Source organism: Sarcophilus harrisii, chromosome 1 (assembly GCF_902635505.1).
Source record: "Sarcophilus harrisii chromosome 1, mSarHar1.11, whole genome shotgun sequence".
Lineage (NCBI taxonomy): Eukaryota > Metazoa > Chordata > Mammalia > Dasyuromorphia > Dasyuridae > Sarcophilus > Sarcophilus harrisii.
Genome location: NC_045426.1, coordinates 376,877,626 through 376,891,197, shown reverse-complemented (window position 1 = coordinate 376,891,197; position 13,572 = coordinate 376,877,626).

Genomic DNA, 13,572 nt, shown 5'->3' with positions numbered 1-13,572 from the left:
ACTGGTCAGTTACTTTGGTGGAGGCCATCTTTATGATAAACCAAATCTGTTTATCTGAACTACTCAGCATATCCATCTAGCTTCAAAGAAAAATATCTATTTTATATGGTTAGGCATTAGAAGCTATGCTAACCATTCTTTAAGTTCTTCTAAAACAAGAATCAACACAATGATTTCTTTTCTCTTTATTTCTTTATCAGTCCTATTACATCATCCGATCACTCATTTTATAGTGGAGGGGACATGTGAGTTCATTGAGTTTAAAATTTTTCTTTTAAAGAAGAGGAAAGTAAACTATAGAGATGGTAAATTACTTTTCAATAGTTATACGGTTATTGGAGTATCTGTGTTAAGATTTGAACTCAGTTTTTTCTTGATTCCACATCCAGTATTCTTTTCACTATAACATATTATTTCAAAAATTCTCTAGCAGAAAACTTTTCTCATTCTTGATCACTTTCTACCCTTTTCTATATTACTTTTGTGTTTAAATGTTTGTGCATTTTAAAATTTCAATTTAATGGTACTACAGAGGTATCAATTTAACAATTGGTTGGAAATTCAAAAACATCTTTTTTTTTTTTTTTTTTTACAAAGAAGGAAATTAAGAAATAGTGATGTTAAGTAATCCCACCCAGATTCATAAAGCTAGTAAGTATGTGGAACTGGATTACAACCTTTTCTTCTTGGCTATAAGTCCAGGAAGTAAGTTAATCATTTTACCAGGTTTCCTCTCAAAGGATCCCTAACAGTCTTTTACCCTTTCCTCCACCCAAAATGATACTCTCATATATTAATGATTTCTATAGATGTTCACATCATTTAAATTAAATTTTTTTTAGTTTTTATAGTTTAAGATTTGAAAATGGACCTTAGAAGACATATCCTAACTTCATCATTTTATTTATGATAATACTGAGCATTAGTGAAGTTAAACAGCTTATCCAAGGTCATACAGGTAGCAAATAATAGAGCTTGTGTTTGAGTTCAGGGCTTCTGGTTGCAAACATACACACATACACACATATGTAAACTGAGTGCATACATGTGTATGTATGTGTGTGTGTATATACACACACACATATTTTCCATTGCACGTGTGTGATAGTAAGGAATATCTATGTTCAGTTCAATTACATTTAATAAGCAGCAATTATGCTCTAAAGTATGTGAGGCGGGGTGGGGAATGAGCCAATTTATATTCTAAGGGAACTTGATAAAATATATCTCAAGTGAAACTATAAATGACAGTGTATTATCAAATGTTCAATTTAGATTGTGATGGCTGCTAAAGTTGAGAGACGAGAAAGATAACTGAAATGGTGGAGAAAACAGAGTCTTTTTAGAAAAGGTGCAACTTAAGTAACAGTTTTTAAAGAATAGGTAAGTTATGGACAGATGAGAAAGAATGAAAATATATAACCAAAGTGTGAAATTCTACAAGCAGGTAAAGGTTCTTCCTTATAGCTACTTCACCCAAGAAAAATGAAGGTGAGTAGTTAGTGCAATTGCAATAACTGCCTCTTGGAAACCTTTGCCCAGCTTCCTTCCTGAAATGATGAGGAATTAATCCTAGAAGATGATTATCAACCAAAATTGCTGAGGTTAAAAGTCACTAGTACTTTATTCATTAAATTTCTTTTTGATCCATAAAAGCTAAAAAGCAGATGCCCACATGTCCGACAAATAATGACCCCCAAATGGCAAGATCTGCAGGTTGATGGGCTATGGAAACTTTTCTAACACCTCCCAGTTGTACACTTTCCCCTGAGCCACTGTACATAAACATAAAGGTCTGCAATGTGTCAGTTAATATTAATGTGGTCATTTGTGGGGAGGTTGAACTAACATGCTGCATTGGGGACGTGCCATATTGACCTTTTCAGTGGTAGTGATTCATTAAATGGTCACTCAGTTAGACAGCAATACCTATTTGCACAGCTATTAACATTTTAAGAACTTAACTAGGTATTTATTGCTTTCAAAGAGAAATCTGCATCAAAGTAAGCTGAAGATGTAGTTTTTCATCATTCAATGGATTTGATAAAACAAAGTTAGTGCATGCTGGGCACCTGTTATTAAAAAGAAAAGAAAAGAAAAGAAAAAGGTATCATGGTTTGTCACTAACCAGTGACATAGCTATGGAATGGAGTGAATATAATAGATGAGGGAAGCTTGTTCAAGTGATTATTAGATACCTTCAGCTTATAGATTTATTCATAGCTCAGTATCTGTTTCTTAGGATTCAAAACTGGTGACAGATGAGCTAATATGATCCCATTATTTTAGAGAATAAGAAAATGAAGACACAAAGCAATACCTTGCCCAGGTTTATGAAGCAGGTGCATACTAGAAATAGCCTCAGCAGGATTCTAATGCATGTCCTTTGACTGTAAACCCAGTCCACTTAATACTGTGCCTAGTTCTAAATGTGGAATCCTGTTCCTGGTCTAAAGTATGCTCCCTTCCCAACCACTTTGAGGACATGACTTAGAATCAGCTATTAATTCTTTTTTTTTTAAATATTGGGATCCCATCAAACTGTCTCATACAGTCATTAAGGGAATATTACATACAAAACAATGTTCTACAATTAACACAAATGATCCCTGAGATCAAAGATCTAATAACTTATTTTTGTTGTTTTTTGTCAAAACCCATTATTTTATTATTGTAGCAAACTTAAGGACATTTTTGTTATTTTTGCTTGTTTGTTGTTGTTATTGTTGTTTGTTATTCTTCAACTTCTCTTATAGTATTGCCTGGTGATGGTAACAGATTAAATAATCAGCCTGGGTCACACAGCCAATATTTTACAGAATAATGATTTTATTATACTAAATTGTGTATCAATGGTCTACTAAGGGAGATAATGGAAGTATACATATTGAACTAAGGATTATCTGAAAAACAAAACATAAAAAATTTTCTTGACCAGTGATTGGTTTGGGATTGGTGGGAGTGAGAGAAAATAGTAAGGGCAAGAGAGATCATGCTATGCTTGTCCTCCATGAGCTGAGATGGGAGGGCTATTAATTTATTGACATTTTCCATATCCAGAAATAATATTTTCCAGGTGAAACCCTTAAAATGGTTAAGATTTAAAAAAAAAGTTTAAAGACTCACAAGGTTCAAAAGAGGGACATACATATACATATATGTGTGTGTATGTATGCATATACATACATATAAACAGATATAATTAGATACTTCAATATTACAATAATTTGGTGTTGGATTTTTGAGATTCTGTCCACATATGTAAATTGTAATCCCTCTATGCCTTAGTAGATGATTTCATGAGTAACTATTGACAGACATAAATCAATTAACAAAAACAAACAAATACAAATCTGTCAGCATTGATTGACCCTTTGGTGGTCTCTTCGGATATTAAATCCATTCCATTCAAAATTATGTTTTTAATCATGTACCATATGCAATAGATGAATGTAGATTCAGGAAATATCAAGACAAAAATGAGCTATTCCTACATTGAAGATTTTCATACGTCTACATTATTTACTAGGTCAGAATATTAAATATTTTCAGCTTTGTAAACCTTTCTAATGGAGTCTTCTTTAATCTTTTGTGTGTCATTGACTCTCTTTTCTCATAGAGGATCTATTTAGAATAACAATATTTGAAGTTTGATAGAACTAGAGAACATCTAATCAAGCTTCCCCCTCAATGAAGGAATCACTATGGCCATCTAAGGCCTTCTTGAATTGAGAGGGAGCTCATTCCCTTTTGTAGTAATTTGTTTAATCAGAAAGTGCTAAATCAGTGTTCATTATGGCTTATTTAAAAACAAAAATAAATCAATCAAACAAATTGTTTAAATAGACAGGTCCTGTTTAGCCAAAAGTTTTTTCATATATATACAACTCCAGTTATCAAAATTTCTAAAATTCTCTAGCCAGATTATTTTAGTATATTCTCCTTCTATTCAACTTTTATTCATTCTTTCCTTCCCAACTAGAAGATAGGGAAGGAAGAAAAGAAGAAAGGAAGGAAGGAAAGTAGGAAGGAAAAAAAAGGAAGGAAGGAAAGAGTAAAGGAAGGAAGGAAGGGGGAAAGGAAGGAAAGAAGGAAGGAAGGAAAGAAGGAAGGAAGGAAGGAACAAAGGAAGGAAGGAAGGAAGGAAGGAAGGAAGGAAGGAAGGAAGGAAGGAAGGAAGGAAGGAAGGAAGGAAGCATAGCTTCATTATGCATATACTAAGTATACAGCATTGTAAAAAAAAATAAAATAAAATAGAAGCAAAAAGAAAGACAGGCCCTATCCTCAAGGAACTTACATTTTAATGGTGGAAGATAAGAAACAAAAGAGAACTGAAAGCAGGGCAAGTTAGAAGGGAGAAGATTGCTATTCATGGTATGGTTTAAAATAATGAGTCAGCAACAGGGCTGGGAAAGGAAAGAAGGCTGCTCCTTTGTTGACCCCTCCACAAAATCCAGATACCAGGAGAAACTTATCAATGGAGAAAGAATAACGTCTTACAGTGAGATATTCCAGGCTGAATGGTTTCAGGGAATGATAGATGCTTCAGGATAAGGAAGTCACAGAGATGGGGTGAAGGTCTAGAATGATATAGCAGCTGAGGCATGATTTTGAGATCTAAAAAGTAAAGAATAGGACTAGGAAGGGAGCAAAATCTTGGCCTGGGCCTGCCACAAAATTGAGTCCCCAAGATGAATTTACCAGATGGAAAGAGCTGCATGTCTTATGCAAAATCAATTCTCTTTTTTCCAAATATTTATTCCTCAAGTGCCTTACATTACCAATTCACATGATTCTCTCCATTCTCTAAACCTTTGTATCATTACTGTCTATGTCAATATGCTCTATTATCTTGGTAATAAGCTGTTAAGTAATATATTGGTGCAGTGCTAGATTCTTTTAGGTCATGGATAGTCTTCCTTCCTATATATTTCCTATATATAACATTCATAAGTTTTGGTATTTATTAAACTAAGTTGAATTGAATTTGATTAGATTGGTTTTAATAAAGGACAAAAAATCAAATTATTTTGCCTTGATTATATACCTCTGAAATGATTAGTGTTGTATAGAAACCATAATATTTGGAAATATATCCAAACTTGGAGAAAATAAGGAAAATATACACACACATACATATATGCATACCCCAAGAACTATAGGTCTTTCTAAGTTTCAATGGCTGAAATTAGTGATACAGTATTCAACATAAAGAATAAGGGTTAATAAGAGATCAGGAGGTCTTTAATATCTTTCTACTGTGTTCTTTTCAGTGATTATGAATATTATCAGGACAGAACAAACCTCAATTCCGTCCTCTTAATGAGCATCGACTTTTGCCTCACCCTCTGCCTCATCCTCCCCTGACTCAGAATTATTATTTTTTTTCCTAACCAGGTTTCTAAGCTACAAGTCTTAGCATCTGATGATTATTCCTATCATCATTATTCTAGCCTAAAAGCCTTTAAGTAAATAACCAGGACCTGAAAAATTGTTTGAATAATTTTTATATAACAACACAGACCTCATTATTTGATCTCCACCATACCCTCACCCCTTTCCCTCCTTTTTTTTTTTGTCTGTGTATTTAGTAACATTATTTCATGTGTACATTTACATCATGTTCAGTATTAATGGTATAATTAGCAGTGGAAAATATTTAGTTGTCGTGCTGTATTTATTTATGTTCAAAGAATCATGTAAAGTTCTGCTACATTAAAATTTAATTTGAAAGAAAAAGAGTTTTGTTCATTTTTCAGTGTAATGGCCGTTTCTGTTGGGCTTCTATGAATGATAAAATATTGTTGGTCTGCATTTTTCCATTTGTTTCCTGGGCATTTATGTAAACTACTTAGGAAAATGGAGTGTTGCTTTGTTAGCCTGGTGTTTGAGGAAGTATTATAGAGACATATTTTATTCTGGGCATCCTGTCACCTTGTAGACAGGGCCTGATCCATTATTTAGCAGTTAATTTGTTAATCGATTGACCAATTGGTGTGGGGATATTTTACTCTTGGATTACCAAAAAGGAAAAAAAAATAAAGAAAAGGGGGAAAGAAAAACTTCTCTGTAGGGTAAATTCAAGGAAATTGCATCAGAATGGAAAATGTGCTGGTGTTTACAGATCTAGATTGAATCTGACACAGATTGGCAAACAATGAAAAAGGTTCCCTAGCTTGGAGCATCAACATTTTGAATCTCACTAGCCTGGTGGTTTGTCTCAGAAAGTAAACTGTACTGCCCTCAGGGTGAGGAAAACAACCTGAAGGTTCTCTTACAGATGTGCAGATTTCCTCTCCGAGGTAGAGGAAATGATAGCTGGTGGCAATTCTCCTTTGCTGGCTTCAGAGAAGAAGAGAGGCTCTGAGTCCCTTATTTCTTATTTTTATAAGGATTCCCTGCTTTCCCCTGTTGTAATGCAAATTGCTCCTGCTCCCTCCGGTTCTCTGGGCCTCAGTAGTGATGGAAATGATGCTAGAGGAAAAGGGAATACAGCTATGATTCTGAAGGCTGCATCCCAAAGCTGCTTTTGTAAAGCCCCTTCCTTACCTCCCGTCTTCTACCATCATTCCATCCCTTACTATAAAGTTCTCCAAATGAAATTAATTTGAATTCATGCATTGTTTGTTTGCTTGCTTGCTTGATTTAATTCCATAAGAGTACAGATAGAGTAATGAGCTGAGAATTGGGAAATGCATGTTCTAGTCTTGACTGAACCTCCTAGCATCTAGGTAAGAAGCTGGAAGGGATCTCAGTGCAGGACTCTCATTTGGTAAAAGTGAAACCCAGGTCTAAATTCAAAAAGTGACACATGCTTGGGGCTTAGAAGAACCCCCTTAGTAAGTAATGAGATCACTTTTTTAATCCATGTATTCTGGACTCCAAATTCTCTTTCCCTGGAATGTTCTCTCCTCTGGCTTCTACCTTCTGAAATTCCTGGTTTCCTTCAAAGTCTGATCCAAACACCATCTTCTGCATAAATTTTGTATGTCTAGATCATAATCTGTAGCTTTGTGCTTATATTTATAGTATGCCTATTTATGGATGAGTCTATATAATGTATGTGTGTATATTATTGTATGTATATATGAGTCGTGTGTGCATATATGTCATGTGCCACATATGTGCATGTATAGGGGATACACATACATATATAAAACACATACATGTATATAAATTTGTGTATATATATATATATACACATACAGATAGAATCTTGATGTTGTCTCCCCAAAAATGCCTTCCCTGAGGGAAGGGACTTTCCTTTCTGCTTTTGCCTGCAGAGCACATATTTGCTACTTAAAAGTCATCTCCCTGTGTTCAAATCTGACCTCCATACTTATTAACTGTGTAATCCTAGGCAAGTGGTCACTGGTTGCCTCAGTTTCCTCATTTGTAAAAATGTGTTGAAGAAGGACATAGAAAATCATTCTAGTAGTCTTGTCAAGGAAACCTCAAAAGGGGTCATGAAGAGTTGTAAGTATCTGAAAAATGACTGGAGAAGAACAACAAAATAAGGCTCTGATATATAAATCAATTTGATCTTCTACTCTTTCGTCCTCCCTTCTTTTGTTTCTTTCTTTTTCCTTCTTTCCTTCTTTTATTCCTTCCTTCCTCCCTTTTTTCCTTCTTTCTTTTCTTTCCTTTCTTCTTTTTCTCTGTCTTCCCTTCCTTCCACTCTTTTTTCTTTGTAAAGAAATTACTATTCAATTTTGAAAATACATTTGAATCCAAGTTACGCACTGCTAAGTCTATAGGAGTGTGTGTGTGTGTGTGTGTGTGTGTGTGTGTGTGTGTACAGAGATTAATTAGAACTGGGATATTTTAAAAAATATATATTTAGGCTTTGGATAGTAGTGAAAAGGGGACCCCAAAACTCTGAAAATCCTTGAAGGAGAAAATCTCCTTCAACTCTGCCTCAATAAGGGATCCTTCCCCAAGGGACAGTTTTACCCTTGTTATCTGGGTGGGGTTGGCTCAGTCCTGAAACTCATTGCATTCAATTCAAATTCTAGCTCAAGCTGAAACCCAGCAAGGAGCCAACTTGGGACTCCACCCATGGGCCCCCTTCAGCTAAAGCTCTCATAAAAAGAGTCAAACTAAAACTCTCTCTTTGCAGAAGTTCCAAACATGCCAGCTCCATGCTTGGCATGTCAAGGGTCTCTGTCCACTGGAATACTCTTTCTAGTGCCTCCTTTTTTACCCTCACCTATTTCCCTAACCAGACTTTATACCTCACTGTCAGGATTTCTAACCTTACTTCCAATCCTCATAATAAACCTTTTTATCAGACTAGGTTTTCAGGTATGTAAATTCCTTTACAGAGAACCTCTGCACCACCAAATAGGGAGTCCCCAAAACTCCCTACCCTTGTGCCAAATCCCAAGGGATTGCAGGGGAGCCAAACCTCTCCATTTGGTTCCCTGAATCCCGACCTGCCACTAGACATTATCATTTAACTCCTGTCCACCAGAAACTCTAATTTCATTTTGGTTCCCTAAATCTAAACCTCACCAGTAGTACAATTCTATGTCTTGCACATTAAAGGGTATTAGGAAACCCAGTACAACTCCATCTCTTGTGTGAAGGTCATTGAAGTCTGAATTAGCCTATCAATGGACACAAAAAAGAATTGAAGTGAAAAATGAAAACATTTTTCTACACTATTTTTGGTTATATATAAATATACTTTAACGAATCTGTTGTTTTCCTTCTGAAGTCTCCTGGGTGCTACCTCACTGCTTGCCCACCATAATTGTGTTTAGTCCACATTGTTTCATGTGGCTGAGTTCTAAGCCAATACTGTCTTGTTTATAGATTGCTGCCAGGGCTTTTTAACGTTTTCCACTCACAATTCCTCTTTGCCTGAGAAATTTTTTGTGGGAACCTGGGTATAGAGATATACAAATCAAACATTTATTGATAATAAATCATAATATTTTTGCCCCTACATTCAGTTATATGACCCCATATGGGATCAAAATCCATGTTTAATGAGCTTTACTATAAGGGAAGTATACATTTTATTCAAATATAGTAGATATTAAGGACAAAAATATACAGTCACATAATACAATGATATTAAGTGAATGCTATTTATGATGTCAAGGTGACCTAAGGATGTGACAATGGTTGGGAGAAATGGTGAATCTATTAAATTCATAAGACTGTAATTGTTACTTTTACATGGCACTCTAGAGAAAGGCATTTTCAAGAAAATTCCCAAGCATCCAATTCATTTCTATCAAACAATTCTTTATTATATCTATTATGTACCTGGAACCTGTGCAAAGCTTTCAGGATAAAAGACAAAAATAAAATAGTCCCTGCCCTTAAGGAGTTTATATCTTACTAGAATTAGAACTAATTAGTGCAGTGGATAGAGTTCCAGGACTGGAGTCAGAAAGACCCCAGTTAAAATCTGGCCTTAGGTACTAATTGTGTGACCCTGAGCAAGTCACTTACCCCTTTTTGACCCAGTTTCCTCATCTTTAAAATGAGGAAGGAAATCTCAATCAATTCCAATATTTTTGCTAAAAAAAACTCCAAAGGGGGTCACAAAGAGTCAGACATGGCAACAACAATGATCCAGGTTAATCAGATCTTTATTTTCAAAACTTTTGATTACTCTATGATAGCAGTCTATGATAAATACATGAGAACACTGTGTTTCAGCTCATGAAATGAAAACAGGTAATGAAACCACATAATGAGTAGTGATGTCAAGTGTCCTTTTCATTAAAGAGGGCAGAGTTCCTACATATACAAATGAATAATGGATGTGATCTGCATCTATACACGTTCAGCCTGTAGTTCAACAGCAACCATAATCACTCCTATATTAATGAAGGCTTCCCTGAGCTCTCCAGCCCAAATGATTTGCTCCTCCCTTAAGTGACAGAAAATTTCCCCATTTTACTGATCATTTGTCATTTAATCTAATATTGTCTTGTGAGACATATATTGCGTATGTTATTGTACTTTGTTTCTTCTTGACTCATACTAATAACTTGTTTATGGATATGTTTGTCCTGAAAAGAAATCTGGAGTACTAGAAAGTGCAAGGCATTTGCAATTGGTGTGCTTCTGTTCAAATCTTGCTAATGCTATTTGCTTCTTGAGATGATTTGAGCAAGTCACTCAGGGTCTCTGTTTTTCATCTGTTAAAGTGAAAGAGCTTAGAATAGAAAATCCCTTCCAGCTCAAAATTTTCCAAACAATATGTAGATAGACTGGACATCAAAACTCTTTATGATACATGATATAATCTCTTCAGCATTAAGTGAAGTCCCATGTACCTAGAAGTCACTCAACAAACATTTAATCATTTAATCAATCAACAAGAATTGATGAAGTGCTCAACAGGTGCTATAAATACAATCATGAAATGTCTACAATATACCAGGTGTTGAGGATACAAAGATAAAAACTAAAATAATCCCTGTCCTCAAACAGCTAACATGTTCCAGAACCCCATGTTATCCTAAAGTCTTAGAAATAAAGTCTTAAAATTTAAAAAGTCCTCATAGAAAATCCAGTTCAAGTTAATTTTCAAACTTCCTAAGAATTATCTGAAATGGAATGCTTGTCCTAGAAAGAAGCAAGCTTTCCCTCACTAGAGCTGAATGACTATTTATCAAGGGAATATTCTATTTTACCTACAAATTGAACTTGGTAAACTGTAGGGTCCCTTATTGCTCTGAAATCCTGTAAGCTTGGGATTTTGTAATCCCAGGACTGGGTTCTAGATCATTCTTGAGAAAAACTTATCCACCTCTGCTTGTAGAAACTTGTAGATTGGCTATTTTTTGCTATATCAATGAAGGGAAAAGGACAATGAAGGGGGGGAAAGGAAAGTCCAATGAGTCAAGTCCTTACCTGATGAAATGAATCACTTCAGAATAATTAAACTGGTGGTCTACCTAGAAGAACTCAGCATATAATTAGACAAAAGCAAGTTTTAAGACAAAGGTAAAGCAAAAATAAAGAAGCTGCTTTAGAGCTTCCCTGACTGATTTTCCTTTAAGATTTCTGAAAATTACTCAGTTTAGTTTTCTATTGAATATTAAGAAATGGCCCAAATTTTACAATGCAAACTCTCATTTACCCAAACATTATTTCCCGACTCAACAAGTGTGTGTGTGTGTGTGTGTGTGTGTGTGTGTGTATGAGAAGAGAGAGAGACAGAGACAGAAAGGGAGGGAGAAGTGGGGAGAGAGAGAGAGAGACCATTATGCAATATATGTATGTGATCTTTTACTTCAGGGATTTGGGGTTAAGCAATTTCAAATAGCTCCCATTTGGTAATGATGCAACACAACAAATACAATTATAATTACCTGCAATCAATAGAACCAATTCCAAATGGTGAATGAGAGCTATGAAAAATGATTATTTAAGATTCTGCCACAAACCACAATTACAGGGGAATAAAAACCCTCCAGGAAAGAAACATTTATCCCAACAGTCTGTTTATTACCACAGAGCAAACCTGAAGTAGGCTTATTAAATTTTACATTGCTATGGAGTCTCTCATCCAAAGTACTAGGGAAATATTAGTTAAGCCTCATTCAGCCACAAGTCCCAGGAAGACATAACATTACCCATTCTTCAACTGGAAAGACTGAGAAATCCAGAAAGTATAAACTGATCTAAGTTATACAGAAAATCAAAGACAGATATGCTGACTACATAAGGCTCTTTCCATAAATTCCATTACCTGGGTTCCACCTCTCAACTCCCACCTCCACTCTACTACATTTATCCCTCCATTTTGTCCCAGTGGGAGCAAGGAGTATGTGGCTATCCAGCAGTAAGTCTTATTTTCCCTTCCAAAAGACTTTCAATCCAAACCGTATTTTATTTAGGCTCCTCGGTGAAAGGGAAAGCAGCATCTCAGTCCCCAGCTAGAAATGAGCAATAACATTCAAATGAAAATTGGAAGCTGAAGATCTAATCATTAACAACAGATGGTTCGACTTGAATCCAATAAACAAGTTTTTTTTTTTTTTTTTTTTTTTCCCCTTATCCACTTGAATTTTGGATGTGCATATATGCGCACACGCTTGCTTATACATGTGCTTGGGTGTTTATATTTGTGAAACAGAGAGATAGATATCCTTCTAGTTTCTACCATAGGTGACTAAATAGTTCAATGAAAGAAAAAGGTCAGCTTCCAAGCAAAATGAGAAGTTTTTTATTGGGAGGCACAGTTCAAAATGTAAATATGAAAACCGTTCGATGTATGTGCATATTACAGGCTTGCTTTTCAGGGATTCAGGAAGCTGAGCATGTTTCTAGAACTCTGTTTAGACCAGGAATTTGCTCACACTATCAGGATGAGCTCATTCTCTGCCTCAGGAAACTTGTTTTCCTGCAAAACCCAACCTGTCAGAATAAAGTGAGCCACCTGATTTCAGTTAGGCCATTGGGTTCATGGTTTTCTGCTGACCAGATGATTTTTAAATATATACAATGATGCCCAACAGAGCTGGATAGCCCAGGAAACTACCCAAGTTGAAGCTTTCTAAAAGAAAAATGCAGTGTCTCCCTCTCTCTCCCCCTCTCTCTTCCTCCTTCCCCCCTCCTATAAATTAACTTTTCTTTTCCCACCATTAAGAGTTTTGGAGAATGAATCTACCTTTTAGCCTTGTCAAAGAAATCAACCATTATTTACAGAGTGATTGTACTTAAATGAATTTTAACACCATCAAATTCAATTCCCTCATTTTATAGATGTGGAAGCTGAGGCTCTCAGTATTGAAATGACTTGCCTGGTCATTTATTCAGTAAATGGAAGCTCCAGGATTTGAGCTTCAACTTTCTTTCCATCCTTTCCACTATCTCACATCTGCTCCACAAATGGAAGTTTTCGTTTGACATTTCTCTTCTGCTTGTTGCCTTCTTTCCATATTTAATTCTACACCTGGCTCATTCTAGGTTATCATTTTCTCACATTCATCTTCTTTTTACTGATATCCTAATTTATCTTATTATTTCCATTTTCTGACCCCTTTAGTCAATCATCCACGTTGATAGTAAGCTAATAAAAACAAACAAAACAAAAAGTAAACAAACAACAACAACAAAACTATCTTTCAGCAGGATTGGTGATATCCTCATTGCTGGAGGCATTCGAACAGTGGCTGAATGGCCATCTGTTAGGGACATCATGAAGGAATGCCAGTAATTTTCTTTGTGGAATTTCAGGACAATTGACTTATAAAATATCTTTGAGTCCTAGCTTCTGATAAAGTAATGATCATGCCCTCTCTGCTCAGAGACCCTCAGTGACTCTTACTGATTTTGGCTCTTCATAAAGTTATCCTCACTTGAGGGTGGTGCCCTGAATTGTGCATGGATTGGTTTTAAGTGAGACAAAGCTATTCAAAATCATCAGTCTCACTTTCTCCTCCAGTCACTGGAGTCCAATGGCAATTCTTGAAGCAACTTCATATGTCCCATTTTACTGCATAATAGACGCCCCCCTTCAGTCAAGCCTGTCATGTTGTTTAATGATTATATGAGTTACCTCTTCAGCAATCCTTTATGTATTTTTTCACTACGTACTTT